Source organism: Protopterus annectens, chromosome 5.part0, assembly GCF_019279795.1.
Source record: "Protopterus annectens isolate FY-2018-M chromosome 5.part0, PAN1.0, whole genome shotgun sequence".
Taxonomy (NCBI): Eukaryota; Metazoa; Chordata; order Ceratodontiformes; family Protopteridae; genus Protopterus; species Protopterus annectens.
Genome location: NC_056735.1, coordinates 1,499,382,377 through 1,499,402,786, shown reverse-complemented (window position 1 = coordinate 1,499,402,786; position 20,410 = coordinate 1,499,382,377).

Genomic DNA, 20,410 nt, shown 5'->3' with positions numbered 1-20,410 from the left:
AGGCCAGGCAAACAAAGTTAGCAACCCTTGTTTTACCCAGAGAACACTCTCAAACCATGTCTCATACACACTCACACACACACACACACACACACACACACACACACACACACACACACACACACTTGCCTAGGCAACAGCCACTATGTTGGTAGTACCCTACATTTTGCCCACTGATAGTAACCATGGTGTGATTGCAGTGGGCTACAGAGGGCATGGCATAATGCCCATCAGTCCAATAGGCATGTACATGCTGACAGTGCACCTTCCCTATGTTTCCCACTGGACACCTGCAACACTTGTGGTGCCATCAAATGCGACCCACAAAGGACATACCATGCCTGAAAAACATGCCCTGTATGGACAGATGCCACTGACACCAGGGAATACCAGTATCATGCTACCGAAGTAGGTGCAGGGTTAACCTGCTGTCCATTAACAGTTCCCACCACATGAGACCAGGACTGGCACATCTGATGATAACAATCTGTGTACACAACATGGCCAGACACCCCAGGTACAGTTCCACATGTCACTGTACATGCATGTGGGAGGTGTGCACATCCCAGGCACCATCCATGTCATGGACTAAGGAGCACATACATGGCAAGCAACGCACAACATTGGCCACATGCAATAGTTACCCAGGTGACTGGATGGTGAATACAATACCCACCTGTGTGGGCAAATAAATGTCTTGGACAATGGACAAATGGACAATAAAAACCTGAGCCACACTGCAGACCATTGTCATGTGGCCTGATGCCAAGGTATACCCATCACCTAGCCTTGTATAGCCGTCCAGCACAGTTGACCACTACACACCCATGAAGCAAAACACCCATGCATGTCAGTACTGTCTCCCTGTGTCTATGTGTGTGTGTTATATGATACCTATGACCACATTCAAACTCACTACAACCCCCATTGGCATACTGAAGCATGCTGTCTGATGTCAGACACCTCCGCATACCTTTTGCCCATATAACCTTTGTATGACCCCTGTGGTGCATGTCATACCTGCAAAGTACTGTGTTGTGGCAATCTCAGTAGTGATGAGTTGTATTCCTGGCCCTGCTAAGTGTGTCAATGTGTGTGTGTGTCCCTGTGAGAGTGTGGCTGTGCTGACTCTGACACTTGTTCATGCTGACATGCACGTGTACTACACCTACCATATAGCTGACATATCACTATTGCAGATGTCACTCACCATCACATATACGTTTGGAGGGCTCCTCAACATGTAGCCTATGTGGCGCATCCAGTAACTGCATTGACATGTGATAGCACTACATAGTCATCAGGGGATTGATACCCTGTACTGGTAGGTGTGTGACACAAATATGCTTAAGTTTTACTCTCCGACCCCTCCCTGACTTATCTTTGCCTCTGTCTGCCTCTCTCACTCCCTCTCTGGTGGATGTGGACACTTACACCTGCTTTGCTTAGGCAGCAGCATGTGTATTTCTAGTGATGCTCATGATCAGCTGATGGCCTCTGCAGGAATTGTAGCCCTCCTTTTGATGATTGCATTTGGAACAGCTGTGGTAACATTCCCATAGCCAATTGCATAGAAACACACTCCAATATTTAGGAACATCTTGTTGGTATTGGACATTTTCATTCACTGTGAGCAGGAACTCGATCTATTGCTTGATAAACAGCATTGCATATTGATTGGGGATTTACCTCTAACAACATACACTGTGGAAACAGGCCAACACACAGGAGGGGGAAGTGCCTGACCTGACTGCAGACTGTCAGTGCTGCTATACTGCATTTGGAGTACTGTTGGTTTAACAGGTGTGTGTGGATATGGCTGTCCTACATATTTTAATACCTGTCATGTCAGTGCTAAGTTTATGAGGAAACCCCATCTCTAGGGTCATCTGCAGACTGGGCAGTGTGTGGTGCCTTTTGTTTCATGTGTTACCCACAGAGCACCTATCTGTGAACTGCAGAAGGTAGTGTGAGGATTCCAGTCTGTAGATGGTGACAGCCATGAGAGTTACTGACTTCATATCCCTCATAAGACATATGTTGCAACAGACCCTGTTACAACAGTAAATGTATAAAGTTATCTCAGCAACATGTCAATATTGGCCCTGTGTTTGTGCCTCCAACCAAAACTCTGTTAACCTTTGCACATATGTCATGCAGTAAGAGGTGCATATGTGCTGTACACTATATTTAGTGACATCATATTTGATAAGTCAGTGAGATATCAGAATGCTACACATGTTATGCATAGTAGGGGTTATATGTGATGACATAACCTGGACATTTTGTGGTTGTGTGTACAGTACTGAGGTTTGTGTACTTATGGTGATTGTCAACAGTGTGTGTACTGTTAATATGTACCTTGGCCTATGTACAAACTGTGGTAAATATCAATGTTCTTGGACATGTTCTATCTGATGTTACATGCTGCTCCACTGTATGTTACCCTATCGGCTTACATGTTTGTAGGGCCAAACACACACATGTCCCATACCACAGACAGACATCGGACCACACTATGTAGCAGCCCAGTATAAGTAGGGTTACTGTGTGAAGGGCACATATGAGGATGGTGTTGAACCGATAGTCCATATACTGCAATACTATGCTAACTTACCATATGTGGCTGTGGCTTTGTTCACATTGGTTGTGGTTATGCACTTTCACACAGGTGTCTGTTACTCTGTGCTGTGACATGCCTGTAGAGCCTGCTATATATGCAGGTACATGTTTATTCCTCCATAGGAAATGTAAGCCAGTGTTGACCCAGTCTGCCTGTAGCCTGCACAGTGTTTTGTTACATGCCTAGCAGCTTAGTGTACTTAACCAGTGATATGTCATGTCCAGATACTTGCTAGATGTATTGCTGCCGGGCCACCATAACAGTCATGTATGTCAGACAAAGCAGTGGGATGCTGTACAGAAGTATGTCAGTAACTAGTGGATAGTATGTGTCTATGGCACCTCTGTACCAGTGGTTATTATGTGTCAGGACAGACAGGGGTGTGGGAATGCATAACCCATGGGGCCACATGTTTACCACTAGTTACATGTTATACCCATCTACATGGCTGTTAGCATCCACATTGTCAGGCTTGGTCCACATGTCTTGCACTAAGGGGTTCTGTGTATACCTCTGGGCTGTTCAGAGTGTGTCAGACTGTCCACATATATTGGCCATATCTCTGCTGTAGCCCACAGGAGCATTACTGTGCTAGCAGTGGTACTGTACTATGATGTCCTTAGGATGCCTGTCAGTAGCCAATGGAGCAAATGTTAAAAGCATATGTGACCTCCCACACACACCATGTCTGTGAAGACAATCACTATTACAGTATCAATAGTCTACAAATATACTTGCAATACATACCTGACATTTTCTTTGCACTATGAAGTTGGGACTATAGGGGCTGAGGTAGGGCTCCACTCCATGTTCAGGACATATGGTGGACATATATGTATATATAATTATCCAGATATCTATATAGATATATGCACAGATACAGATCGACATACATAGATGGATATGCATATGTACATAGATATACATATAAACACTCAGTTATATATATATATATATATATATATATATATATATATATATATATATATATATATATATATATATACAAAGCAATATATGTCTACACATATACAGATAGATATACATATGCACATATATGTATGGATATCTACATATATATTGACAGTAGTATGTATATCAGAATAGATATGTATGCACATATAGTTATAGATATCTATTTACATATAAATATATATATATATATATATATATGTGTGTGTGTGTGTGTGTGTGTGTGTGTGTGTGTGTGTGTGTGTGTGTGTGTGTGTGTGTGTGTGTGTATGTGTGTATATATATATATATATATATATATATATATATATATATATATATATATATATATATATATATATATATATATATATATATATATATATATATATATATATATATATATATATATATATATATATATATATATATATATATAGACTAGCCGGTCAACAAATGCAAAATAAAAATAAAATAAAAAAAAAATATATATATATATATATATATATATATATATATATATATATATATATATATATATATATATATATATATATATACATACACAGAGATGTACACATGGCCATATATATGTTGCACTATGAAGACATATGCATGGGTATACATTTGTATGTACATGTAGACATATATAGACCTATTATATGTATATAACCATATTCCTGTCATGTGTAAACCTCACTGTTGTGTATACCCTCCCAGATGTATCTCACAGTATGTATCAGGAATTTTTACTTTATGATAAAACAATATATGTGATGCAACAGTCATATTAATAACAAGGACTACACGATTTAGGAAGTAAAAGCAATTGTTCAATACTACTCAATATGTATATTGACAGCTATATTGGTAAAACAATAGTTGTCTTCATAGTGGTCATGGTATAGTGGTTAAGTGTTGTGACTTTAGTGTACAGGGTCGTGGGTTCAAGACCTGCAAGTTTGTTGCTGGGCAGAACAAGGGCTGTCAGATACAGAGTGGTTAAGGCAGTTTTGAGTAGCTTCAAGTGGGTTTGGGTGGATTTGTGCAAAGCTAAGCAGTGCCAAGCTATGGGTAAATGTACAGGCACTTACACAGTTTAGGCTTTGCTTACTAGTGCTCAAATCAGCTCGACTGTTATATCGCAGCAATGTTTATACTTGCTAAGCATGGCTTAGCCCTTGTAACCAGGTCACATCACCCAGTCTGATAACATAGCAGGGTACTGACATCTGTAATATATGAATGTAATGCCATGTGCAATACATGCGCCTATGTGCTGTAATTACAGTAGCAAGGGGTGTGAGTGTCATGTGTGGGACACAGACATATATGAGGCCTGTACAGCACTGTTATCTGTGTGAATGTGTTACATACAGGGGTATTAGGCAAGGGTATGTGCTGTCACACTGGCATGTAGTGTATCATGGCAGTACTACTGTTGACAATGCTTACCCAGGCAAGTGCATAGTGCTAAATGTAGTACTGATGACAGGCACACTTGCAGGCATAGCTGGACACTGAGGCCTTCCTGTTGTATCCCTGGTGTGTGAGCTGTGTCACAGTATATACCCCTTACTGGGTAATGATCTGACATGTGGAATATAACTGTAGACTACCATCTGTACAGCACATGTTAGTGAGGGCTTCTGACATGTAGTTATGGCATACATATTGTTGTCAAACATCTATCTGTCAACACACTCATCCTACTGCATAGCTACTTGTCAAGCTGATGACTGTCAGTCCATGTACAGATGTGCAGATGGCAGGTATCCAGCTGGGATATGTACAGGCAACCTAAGCTTGATTGACACTGACATGTCTGCCCAGCTGTGTAAGACCTGGCACATATAGGATATGTCACCTTGTATGCATCACATGCCACTTGTACCTCCACTACACTAACACAGTCAACAGAACATGCATGGGTACATGTCTGCATCACAGACACTAACCATGTGTTGTAATGCATGTTGCATACATGTCAACATGATCACCTCAGTGGCCATGTGCAGGAGGCACCTGGAGGATTAGCTGATGCATGGCATTCTCACCCTGAGGGTCACCACAGTAGTGTCTGTCAATTGATTGCCTGCTGCCACCTGGCAGGTGGCAGGATACCACTTTACACACAACCCCTACACAACCCATTTCTCCTTGGACAATAGCTAGGTACACAGCTTTGACCACCTGCAGCGATGCACCCCTGTACTGACACATGTTTACGTGTGTATGACTGAGTATAGCAGTGTCTGTGTGTTAGCACGCCTGTACTTGGGAATTCCATGAGGGCCTTCACAACCAACACAACACCCATTGCCATAGTCAGTTGTGGCTGCTGCTGTATAGGACATTACATGTACCCTGTTAAGCTCCTCCCCATACCAGCTACACAAGCCTTGCAGTACAAGCACAACAGTGTTTTACAAATGGGTTGATAGGCATGGGTTACCTATTGTGTTCTGGCATGTGTGTGTGTAGTTGTGCGTGTCCATATATCTGTAGGGTACAGCATTCCGAGGCCACATACTATTATTACAATACCCATTGCCACACAGTAGTACAGATAGTATTGTTGCTGCCCATAGGTGAGGCATGACAATGCAACACCCTACTACGCGTGTGGCATGTGCATTAGATGCATATCCCTGTAGTGCCACTGTTGAGGTATACTATGGGTTGCATTGCAGTCGCGGCCAATGGGTGATGGTGGGTATGGCAGAGTGTCATCATGGGTTTCAGGGAGTACAATATCCACTGGGGGATGTGGGTGCTGTGTACACTGTTATTACACCAAGGTACACCCAGTATATGTCCCATATACCACATTATACATTTTTACTAGGATATAGTTCTGCATTCATCGGTGTTTTATCAACAGGGCATGAAGCCGTTTTGCCCTTCTGATAATGCTGATTGGCTGTCTTTTGTTGGGTTTTTGCTGCATGATCGCCATTGTCTTGAATATGCCATTGATTGCTAATGTTTGCCGCATGGTTATCAGAGGGGTGATGACAGTTGATTAATCATAGTTTAATATTTTTAAGAATACATTTTTTATTATTATTTAGAAAATGAAGTTGGTTTTGGCTTTTATTATGAGAGTTATGTTTATGGCTAGTAAGAACTCTAGTCTGTTTTCCAAGATGGGTTTGGATGTGTAGCCCCTTGGCTACATTTGTGCTGATTGGATGTTGTTTCTAAGGGAACTGAATGATTGGCTAATCAATTGCTAATGTGTAGTCCCTTGGATCCATCTATTTTGAATGGATGCTATTTTCAAAGGAACCAAATGATTGGCTATGAAATTGGTAGTGTTTTGTGGTTGGTATTTTTCCCTGGGAGACCAATGGTGAGTTTGCTCATAATGAACGTTCATTTGCATAAGCTACGTTGATTGGATTCTGGTATATAGCTCTGATGGATTACAGTATTATGATTTGCTTTTTTACTTTTGATTATGTAAGTTTTTGGCACATTGCTGGGAAGATTTCTATCGCTAGATAGCGCTTAGTTCACTTGGGGAGATTGGTTTCTTATAAATTCTCTGGCTATTTTTGTGATGATTGGCCAATATATCTTGGGGAACTGAATGATTGGTACTCTCTAGTGGCTGTCTGTTCATTCTAGTAAACCTATAGTGAGCACTTTACATGTTATTCATTTACATAAATCACGATGATTGGCATACGGTCTTTGTCATCCACTATGCGAAAATGCCCCTTTCTTTAAGTTTGTATTTTAAAGTAATAATGGTTTTAGTTTTAGAGTCTAACATGTACTGAAAGATAGTTACTAGGGATATATTATTATTACTATTTTGTAATGATTCACAGTCATATGTTCTGATGTAGAAGTCATTCAATTGTGTCCCTATTGTGTCCCTATTGGTTGGGATCCTTTAGGAAATCCTATGATTGGTCATATACTTGACATCAACTATTGGTTGGTGTCTTTCATATGGAGACCTATAGTGAGTTCTCCTATAATGCTTATTTGTTTAAATCTTAATGACTGGTTAAGTGCTTAATGAACTTTTTTGTCCTATGCCTCATTGCAGAAACCACTGAATTTTGTCTTTATGCCTCTGTTACGATGAACTATAATTCATTGAAAGGTTTTACTTATATATCATACACATGCTCTATGAATTTTATTACAATTTTGTCAAGCCTTATATGTGTGTGCATGAAAGACTTAATGGCAATTGGATGTCCTGTCATCATTGCCATAGCCGTATCTCTGATTATGTATTGGCTCACTTCTTTTGTTCTTATGGCTCTGTCACGATGAGATATATATAAAAAATTTTCTGAAAGGTTCCAGCTATGCACTAAACACACTTATGCCCTATGAGTTCAATAAATTTTGTTGACCCCTGTACAAGTATATGGGAGGACTCAATGAGATTTAAAAGTATTGCCATCATTGCTGTAGCCCTACCTTTCATTAGGCATTGGTTTGCTATTTTTTAAGTGATTTATCATTGGATCTTGCTAGATGAATACTTAAGTTATTAGGAAATGTTTTTATTGGTCAATTTGTTTTAATGATGAATGTGATTGGCTGATATTTTATTTTGAAATGGCTTAGATTATTGCATTTTTACGATATGATGAAGGCTGAAGCAGCCGAAAGCACTCATCATTTCTTTTGTTTTTTTTTATTGAATAAAGAGATTTTTTACTTAAGCATTCATCTTGCTAAGAGTTTCAATGAACAGAAATTAAGCCGTGGTGTTTAGCCGAAGATTTTGCTTTATTTCTTCAGTTTTTTTTCTTTGGCAAACTTCAGCAGTGTCAACAGAGTGTTTTCTTTTATGTACCACATTATGGTTACCACTGTCACCATCAACCATACAGGTAACTGATACCACAATCCAGGCCAGTTATGCATGTGCTGTGTACAGCCTACCTGTAACAGAGTGGACACATGGTCAAGTTAGTTAGCAGCGATAGGCCCTGGTATCCGAGATGTGTGTCTGCCTGTCATGTGTCTGTTAATGTGTATATGAAGGTATGTCACACTACATATTGTCCATATACACCCATTACATCCCCCATTAGCATACTGCACATGTATGGGGATGTTCTGCATGTAATATGTAACCTGGGACACACCTCACCCTAAACGCTGTGTGGTGTGTGCAATGTAAGCCACACACTTCAGTATCACTACATAGCTAGGTAGGGGGTCTAGTCCCAGTGTTGCCAAGTAACAGTGTGTGTGTATGTGGATGGGTGTACATCAGGTTGCAGGGTATACATGCCTCAGATAGTCACCTGTCCATGTGGCACAGGCAATAACCATTTTAGTAACCTGTGACGTGTTCAAATGTACCCCACATATGTCACAGCCATGGTGTCACCACAGTGCTATACTCCATTGTGGAATATGACTGCAGACTATTCTTGTGCTGACTCATGTACACCTACAACACAAATGGATAACATTATGGAGACCACAACCAACAAGTGTTACTAACAGGTATAATGCTTCATTGCTGGATGGCAATAGTACCTGCCATATATGCATTACACTTTACTCCTTACAACATGTTACACTGCAGTACTCTGGTGCACTGTAGTGCAGTCACCATATGCAGCAGAACCATATTAGCTTGTCCCTGCATTGATGGTATGGCTGACAGGGATGTGGCACAGGTATCATCATATGCACAGGGTGAGATGTTCGTTTGCCAGAGGCCAAGGGCGGGCCATGTATTTGACACCATGTGTGTGGGTGAGGGGTGCACTGCGGTGAGCTGGACATGGTGCTGTGGTGTGTGTAGGTATGGGGTTGCCCTAGGTGTGTTTGTATATTGTGTGGGTATGCATGCACACAGTTCTACCATGTAGCTGCTCTACACAGGTGTTTATGGACAGCTGCAGACCATACCTGGCAGGGTGTGCAGTTCAATGCCTCCAGCCACGGATGCATGGACTGTGCCTACCAGGGGTTCCATGGGTACTTCCAGGTAAATGTCTCAATGTGCTACTCTCACCTGCTGAGGACAAATGTCCTCTGGTGCCAGGACCCTCCTGGGACTGGCCAGGACCATGTGCATGTGGTCTGCTGTGGTGTGGTGTGGACAGCACTCTCCCACACTGCCGGGACTGGTACTGGTACTATGGGATCTGCTTGGTGTCCTATCATGTCCACGTTGACTGTCAGCTGTTGGTGTTGCTGGCCTACATCCACGCAGCAGTCGCCACATTCCCACCACACATTCAATTCAAGTACAGACAGCCCACGGTCGATGAGGACCATCATCTCACCTGGCCGTCTATCCATGAACTCAGTTAATGCATGGATGGCACCTGCCAGTTCACGGGCATTGTCACTTGCAGATGTGAAAGCAGCCCTCTGCAGCCTCAGGCCCTGTCTGGTGTAACTTTCTATATGTGCCTGCACCTCCATGACAGCCTGAAACATGTGCCTGCTGATACCACCTATGTTGCCTCAGCCAGGGGCATGATGTCTAGTGACCCTACCATGAGCACCCTGGGACATCTGCCTATGTGGTGCCCTGCTGGATATCTGGCTATGCCTGCTGCGACCAGGCATAGTAGGCATGGTTACCACACTTCCCTGTGCACAGCCACCAAATGCCAATTGTCCCTCCACTATGGCCAGTGGAGATGGGGTAATGTATAGCACTGAAACTGTGTGCGGGGGTGGTGTGGTTAAAAGGGGGATGTCAAATGATGGCACTGTTTTGGCCTCTGACAACCCCACCTGTGCTGCAACAGTACTATCATCATCTTCGATGTCAGTATGGACACCAACATCAGACTGCATGCAGGAGGGACCCTGACCCACCTCACCAACTGTGGGGGAAAACAATAAACACACTTTAAAACCTGTACAGAATTGCCTAATAATACACACACACACACACACACACACACACACACACACACACACACACACACACACACACACACACACACACACACACCACCATAATAACTACCTGTCCGTGATTTTACAAACAGTCTCACATATATTTCCATGTGTTCCCCATCCTGCATCACACTTGGAAACATACACACAGTGATACCACTCATTAACATAGCAGTCCTCTAAATGCCTAGACAAGTGAGCACAACACAAGACCTGTTACTACATTACCTGCCTGACCTGTGTGTAGTGGTGTTAGATGGCCTCACTGCTGTCATTCAGTGTTCACCCTGGGTATGTCCAGACATCATGATCATGGCCCCTATATGTGTGGACTACTATGTTCACTCCATAATATCACGCACTAGTGTGTCATGTGTATGTATTGCTCAGTACATGCCAGGTATGCTGCTCAATCAGCCTATCATGTGACAACTGTAATTTATGGATACACTCCTGGTATTGACTAGTACTTCCCCAATGCATCTGTAGTGCTGCATACGTGGGTTGTAGGTCACCTCACCAAAAGGATAAAGGGTCTCAAAAATATGTCTTATGCTGCCCGACTGAAAGAACTCCAGCTCTATTCAGTCTCATACCGCTTGCTCAGAGGTGACCTGTGCCTGACATATAAGGCCATGTCAAACCCAGATTTGATGAATATGCTTCACCTCAAAAAATCTAGATCCCTCAGAACCACAAGGGCGGGAGACTTAAACCTTGACACGGTTATAAATAGAACGTGCTGGAGGGACAGATTCATCACCCAGAGACTCCCTATGCTGTGGAACAAAATCCTGGTACATGTGAGGCAGAGCACCTCGCTGGCCTTGTTCAAGAGGAATCTTGACCAATGGATGGGAGATCGCAGGTATACCCCAGGGATTACTTCAGTGTCACTGCTTGACAGAGGCACAGAAAAATGATAGGCATAGTTTTTATTCAAACTAAAGGGGTGGCAAAAGCCACATAACTATGGGCTAGGCTTATAAATGCCCTTGGGCAGATAGCCTAGTATGAACCTATGAACCTATGAACCTCTCTGCTGAATGCGATATTAAGGGTATACCTTGTATCTACCTTCTCTCTCAAAGCCTATCCCATGCTACAGAACTTATTATACTCTCAGCTGTCCTGTGGTTACATACATAACAAGTATTCCTGGTGTGTAATGTGGCAGTCCATGTACATGTACTGCATGGTCCCAAAGAGAGGTACTGCTGTATGAACACCCAACAATCAGACATGTGCATATATGGCCACCCACACAAACACACACACATGCACACATGCATCATACATGCATCAACCTCCCTCCACTTCACCAGAGTGACCTTACAGACAAACTAACTAACCACCAGGATGCACACACACTCACACACACACACACACACACACACACACACACACACACACACACACACACACACACACACACACACATACAGGTGAGATTGCACAGTGATAGTACACACAGTCCTATTATCCATCTGTCAACATGCAGAACATATGGTACACAACAGCATGCAGCACAGCTATAGTCAATCCATGCTAGTAACAGTATATATGTGTGTGATGCATGTGCTGTGTCACTAGGTGATGCCCCTTCCCCTGGATACCACTGCACCCATGTACACAGTATTGCTCTGCACCTGTTCTGCACCCTGCCATGTACTGTGCACCACACCTCACAGGTGTACAACCCATTGTGGAATGTGTAGTACTGTGTCAGTTATGTCAGCTTTAATGCTCACAGCCCCTATGTTTTTCAGTAACACATACATGGGATGATATGCGGACAGATGTCATTTGTGAATGCCTGATGGCTGATTTACAGCTCTCAACAGCAGCAGACAATGTATGACCAATCCAATACACTTACACTAACAACCATCAGTGCATACCATGGCTATGGGGGGTGTGCACACCCTTCTTGATATGATGCACCCATCCATGATCTGCATTGGGACCACATCACTGCATATCTTAACAGCACAAGCCAGGTATGTGACATATGTCCTGTACTTTCACATACAGTCTCTGTGGAATGTGTTAGGTGTGCAGATGCTGACCGTGATGTATACACTCCATGTGGGCATATGTGTGCTATGACGGTTTGTCGCACCTCTTGTGTGTACTACAGCAGTCACTACTCCTGGCAGGTGTATACCAGCGTGGGCCATCTGCAATTGCCAGTGTATGTTCAGTCTGCCCTGCACATGTCCCCCTAATCTGCATGATTGCACGGTCTGCTCATGTGCACATCCCTTCGTGTTCACACACTGCCATCATTATTGCTGTGGGAGTAGAGTTATGTCTGCCACAGGTCCTGAACTTGACTATGTACAGATACAGCCATGCTTAGCTTCCTTAGGATCCCTGCTGCAGTGCACTGGTGTGTCATGCTGACAACCCCCTCCTTCGACCTTTTTACAGATGCATGACAAGTAAGCTCTATACATGTGTGTCACTTTACAGTGTCCCATACACTGAACAACACATGTTACAGCCTAGTCCCAGCTGATAATGTGGACTACTGTAATACCTTATGTCATAGTGTATCTCTGCAGCAGTTACCATTGCCATACAGGTATATACACTGGTGTTGCACTATATATGGGTGTTCCAAACATGTCCCTACTCTAGGTCATGTCTCCCACCATTATGTTACTCCCTGTGGACACATTCTGCAATGACAGGATGTTAGTTATCATGAAGGTGTCTGACATACCATTCCAATACCCCATCATGGTCACCCCTGTGATGCCGTGCATTTCATAGCAACAATAACTGCACATGTACAGCATGCATTCTGGGTAGGTGTGTCAGATATGTGCATGAAATATACCATCACCATTACATGCCCGGTGTGTTGGCAAGCATCTACATAAACTATACTCACCAGCTACAGGCTACTGCCTTGGTGGTATCCCAGAGGGACCTACATAAGAGGGTGAGAGATGCAATGTCAGTGGCCACAACTGTGGCAGTGCTACAGAGTGGGTGAAGTATTACAATACATCAATGGTACATTTCCACAATACTACCACATATGGACATCTGTTTATAACTACGATGCAGCAACACAATATATCTATGACATGTCAGATAGGCATGATCTACCTGTACCAATGTGGATGTATACCCAACAGTGGTCTACTGATGTGCCCTGTGGCCTTACCTGCACGCTCCTTGGCTGGTGTGTGGGTAGCACCCACCTCCACAAAGGTGTCCGGCAGTTGGTGGCTGGCCAGATGGGCAGGTGCTTTGAGGCTGGTCAGGAGCTCCTCCACACATGTCAGAGGGGGATGGATGGCATGGCCCCGCTGTGGTGAGGTGATCCCCCCAGACTTCAGCAGCACACTGACGGGCATTGCGAAGCAGGTCAGAACAATGACACTGGACCTGCTCTAACTGCAGTTGTGCAGACCGGCATCATTGACACAGTGGACTAGGTCATTCCACAGGGCAGTCCACTCTTGCTGCTCATGGGTGGCCTGGACAAACAGGACAGGGTAGTGCTGGATTAAACAGGTGAGCAGTACTTCATTTTCAGCAGCTGAATAAGATGGTAGCCGTGCATGTGACATCTTGGCTGAAAGATATAAAGATGGAAACAGGTCTGAGCAACACATACAGCAAGGTTACCACAGTTCTTAATACACATCTCTGTCACCCCCCTCACGATATCAGTGACAACAAACTTTACACACAACTCATTAGGTATGGCTACAGCTTACCTACCAGTGGGACAGATATTGTATTGTACAACACTTTGTGCTATGTGTTTGTAGCCATGTTCCCTGTGTGGACACTATCATTGCTAGCCTGTTACAGACTATTCACCTGCATGCCATTGTGAGGGCCACTATGGTTTCATATATGCCTGTGGTATGGCTGCCTTGTGATTGTTGCACATGTGACATTCTGTGTTATTGGGGAGATCTATGCATGCAGCTGGACATGTTCCAGGATTGTGCAGACTATTACTACCAACATATGTTCTATAACAGTGACACAATAGCATGTATATGTACTATTGCCCAGCAGAACCACCTCTCCAAACCCATCTTCCCATGTTACTCGGCCATATCACATGTGTGTCCCACCCTGGGGCCTCCTCATGTACTGGTCCAGTAATACCGTCAGGTGGAAGCAACCCAGGGGATGTTGTCCACCCCCTGGGGCACACATAGACATGTTCCTCTCCCATGAGGTCAGGTCCAGGGTCTATTCCATAATGGGCTCCACAGACAAATGTGGGATGTGATACATTACTCTGAGGCACCCAGTACACATTCACAGAGCCGACATGCTCCTCCTGCTCGGCCTGCAGGCCAGGCACTTTCAGGACATGGACTGCTGTTGTGAATAGCACTTGGTGGGAGGCTTGTTCCCATTGTGTCCATATTGGGGCCCATGGGGCATCCACATCACAGACCACACACACCATCCAGGGTGTTTACCCACCACATGTGTCACATACCACCCCTGTAGACTGTCCACTATATCTACCAACCGTGACCATCTCCACAACTCTACCTGCCATACTTCCCCATATTCTCATTCCATACTTCACCGACAAGGCAATGTGGTCCCAACAAGGGGTTTACATGTGACATACCATCCATGTTGCACACACTGCCAGCTGTAGATATCTGTGTGTATTGCTATGTGAGCTGATTCCTCACACATAGCATGCAGCACTGTGGTAGTAATATAGGGGACATGTATTTACATGCATATATGTTTGTGTGTGTGTGTGTGTGTGTGTGTGTGTGTGTGTGTGTGTGTGTGTGTGTGTGTGTGTGTGTGTGTGTGTGTGTGTGTAGATATATGTAGACATGTGCATATAGGTATATATCTATATATATATATGTAGATATATGTGATGTTATATATATGTGCTCATATATATGTCTACACATGGGTGTCTGTATATTTGTGGACATACACGTGTATATATAAATATAAATATATATAGATATATATATCTATATATATATATATATATATATATATATATATATATATATATATATATATAGTTTTATATATTATATATGTGTACATATGTACACATATGCATACCTATATGTGGGGTACATTAAGACATCAGGTCCACAATCTCACAACACCTTCCTGCACAGCTGCACTCTTCTGCCTTGCTACAACACAGACAGTTGCCAAATATCGACACAGCCTGACATTGGGGGTGTATATGTAGGACCAGATTGCAGGTAACCCTGTTACACACCTATGGCATTCGTGCATGCTACATTACAGATTAACCTGAGTATCCTGCAAGGGGTGGGCTGTGGATCCCACATGTCCATCATGATGGCATTATGTCCACCACCAGCTATTGGCCCCGTAATATACATACTTCCCATTATACAACACACACTATGATGGTTTACATCTTGTCAGTCAGTGCTGGTCTGCACAGTTAACGGCTATGGCCCACTACCCACAGGGACAGACACTATTGTCCATAGCAGTTGTTCAGTTGAACATCTTACAACAACACCTGATGGCACATATAAATCATTCCACATCATCTATTCCATTATTATGGACCAAGTACTACATTCAATTACATGCATATATACTTCACATACCTGTTGTGGGAATGATGTCTGATCTGGATAGTTTGCTGGATGTAATTATTTTCTTTGTTTTTTTTTGCTTTGGCTTTGACTTTGGCTTTCTCTCTCTCTCTCTCTCTCTCTCTCTCTCTCTCTCTCTCTCTCTATCTCTCTCTCTCCCTCTAGGGCTCTCTCCAGTAAATGGATTGAGCTGCTTTGAATAGATTGCAGCATGGATTTTGTAGGTGATGAACATGATCAGGTGATGGCCTCTGCACCAGTCAGTGTCCTCCACTTGCTTCCAGCATGCAGCATGCTGTGTAGTACTTCCAGTTATCACTGTCATGGCAACTACCTACTATAAATCCCTACATCATGTGGGTGTGGTCCCTTTACCTTACCAGTATGATGGACATCCGGCCTGTGTGTGGGCATCAGTGTTACAGACAGCAGGTAGCAATACCTCTTACAGGAGAACCTACACACTCAGGCCAGCTATATATTTGTAGGAGGTTCCAGAACTACAGACAGAGTGTGAGTAGAATTGTTGTATGCATTGTATAGCACGAGTCTATATTAGAACATCGAAATTTCACAATTTTGAATGTTCTAACATCGACCCCTTTTCTGTGAATGCTGACAACATCAAAAATGCAGAACAGCAACGGGGATTGTGTGTACATACTAGTTTAACTTGGAATGCAGTCTGTCTGCATAGCTCTCAAATGTGGGTCTATCCTCTTGATGGCCAGAGGTGTGCCTATTATGTTTTGCCTGTCCACCACACAGGTCTTGTGTCAGATATATCACTGGCAGTGTGTTTGCTGAGTGCTATCAGTACATGGCTATATCCATTTCTGTTTCTAACTTCATATTCCTGACTAAGGGTATGTTGCAGACTATCCTGTAACACCAGTGAATTGCTTAGTGCATGACAACAGTTTTACACATATGGGCCTGTGTTCCAGCCTCTGTCCTACACCTACATACCAGGCTTTGCAAGGGTCCACTATGTAATTTCGAAATACTGAAATCCCAAAATTCAGTATTTCGAAATTACATAGCCGAAAACTCAAAGTTCCGAAACCGGCAGAATCGCGAAATTCAAAATCCCGAAGCACGGAGATATTGAAATTCTGCTTCCGCTTCTGCGGTGTGTGGATGTATTGGTTGAATTTAGGTAAGTTTGTGTGTGCAAATGTGTTGGTTAGGGGCTTTAGTGTGTGTAAATGTGTGTTGTGTCTGTGATGTGTGTGCGTGAGGGACTGTAAGATGCGTGTGTGTGAGTTTCATTTGTGTGTCTGATTGTGCGATCATGGAGTTAGAATATATAACTAGGATGGGCATGTGTGGTGCAGCCCCACTCAAGGGGCATGCAGGGGGACTTGCCCTCCTACTTATCTATAGTGTAAATGCATTTATTTGATTGTGGGGGGGGGGTTGTGTTTGTTTATGTATGTACTGTATCTGTAGCGTAGTTTCGGCATTTTGAATTTTGCAGTTGTGTGTTTTCAGATATTGTGAGTTGTACTTGGGTTTTCGGCTATGTCATTTTGAAATACTGAATTTTGGGATTTCAGTATTTTGAGATTACATAGTGGACCCCTTTGCACATATGACATGCTGCCAGGGATTGTTCTGTAGTGGGCTGTGAGTATGTCATGCTGCCATTCCTGCCATCAGTCCACTGCTGCTGTGTCCCCCACACATACTGTGGGTTTGGTGCCATATATGTGTGGGCTTCACCTACACAATACATGTGTGCCCTTATGCACTGAAGAGGCCAGTGTATGTAACAGTGGTATATGGCCCTGTACTATTGAGTCTAGGGGGAATTCATCATAACTAACCTAGGCTGTTACAACATGTGGGCGTATCAGGGATAAACTGCCTTAAGGTATATGGATGTACATTACCATACAATCCACCTTGGGTAAATGCAGGCCTAATGCCTCCTGCCATTCAGACTGTTCTGTTTGTCAGTGTGATTGTAATGACGTCAGTTATGCATTGTTATGCAACAGATACATCCCATTGTGTCAGTTGAGGTCTTTACCCACTAGGGATTGTGTACAGAGTGTAGATAGAGGCTGCTGACCTATACATCTGCATTACTTACTGTTGATTGTTTTGGTATCCTGTGGCCCAGTCTGTCTTTATTATTGTACTAGCTGAAGGCCACGGCCTGGATAGCAACATATGTAAACCTCTCCAGACTACTGTATTAATATAACTGTTTTGCAGTTGCATTACTCTTTTTATATGGATGTCAGTGTCTAAACAACTATATGACATGGCATATACAAATGTAATAGTACACCGATAAAGCTTTCCCATCTATGCAAACCTGTGTGTGGTGTTACATCCTTTGATCTCTCTGTGGGTATATATTGCAGGCAACAATTATCATTTGTATGGTTGGCTCAAACAGTGCCCAGTTGGTAAGGTGGTAACTGTAGGCATAGTGGCTGTTCCATATTGTGTGCACCTTCTACATATGTATCTTCCTATACATATCTCTGCATGTGTATGTCTAGTTACATATATATATATATATATATATATATATATATATGTATATATATATATATATATATATATATATATATATATATATGTATATATATATATATATATATATATATATATATATACATATATATATATATATATATATATATATATATATATATATATATATATATATATATATGTATGTATATCTGCATCTGCTTATATGTGTCTGTATATATGTATCCTAGGAAAGTTGATTACTTCTGCATTGTACATTCCCTATGGGAACCAGACTGTACTGCATGATATGTTACTGATACCAGCCTGACATCATACAGGTGGGATGGAGTACTGTTAACATATTGTGCCCATGTTGTGTCAAGTCCTGGTTATGGGATCTGCAACAGTTAGTAGTGTATTGCAGGGCAGACATGTTTGGCTGTGGGGGGGATACCTATTCATACAAGACATATGTTGTTTGGGGCCTCTCAACCCCATTAATGGTGCATGTGGACATATATGTTTTTGTTATGTTCCCATTTTTATCTACAGATGTATGTCCATATATACCTATATAGATATATATATCTGCTTACATATATATAAATTGCTGTATATATATATATATATATATATATATATATATATATATATATATATATATATCAATATATATATATATATATATATACATACAGATGTAGACATATATATCGATAGATGTATGCATATGTATGTATATATGTTTATATATATATATATATATATATATATATATATATATATATATTTATATATATATATATACATACATACATATATACATATGTTATATCTATTTAGATATTAATATATATATATATATATATATATATATATATATATATATATATAGATCGATAGATACACACACACACACACACACACACACACACACACACACACACACACACACACACACACACACACACACACACACACACACACACACACATACATTCCCTGTACTGTTGAATGCCTGGACTGGATGATATGTTTGTGAAAACAGCAGGGATATGTATATTTGACATGGCTTAGTGGTAACTCTCTTTGACTATGGTGTGTAGGGTCCTGTGTTTGAGCTTTGCAGAGGCTGTTTGTTTTGTTGCTGGGCAGAACAATTTCTGTTGGATACAGAGTTATTAAGGCACTTTTAAGCAGATGTAAGTGGGTTGGCGCAGGTTTGCGTGGAGCTAAGCACTGCTAACTTCCGGTTACAGTTTCTTATACTCAGTTAGCTTTTCAGTTGCTTAACCTGTGTAAGCATTGCTTACCCCCATGCAAACAGGCTTAAACCTGCTTACTGCTGCTTAAAAGTGTTTATTCCCACTTACCCCATGCTAATTTCTTTAAAAGAAAAGAAAAAATGCTGATTAGAAACTTGTGAAAAAGAGGCACAAAGAGGGAAAAGCAGGTGGGAAATAGCTAGGGATGTGCAGGAAAGATGTAGGGAAGGTCCATAGCTGCCCATTTCTTCTACAGCAACAGCTGTGCATAAACACTGACTTTGGAGGTAGATTTGGACAATCAAACCCCTGAGAGAGGGGAGAGGACAACAATAATATGTTGTGATGCCAATTAGACCAGATTACACAGTTCCAGTGGACATGTGTGTGAAATGGGCAGCTGTGTATAGGGTGATATTTTTTTGGGAACAGATTGCCTTTTCTTTTTTTTTTTCAGGTGAGAGTGGGATGTTGGGGAGGGATAGTAGGTATATATGGGGAGGTAGGATATGTAATGTAGGTTAACAGACAAGACAAACAAGATGCATACGGGGGTGGTATAT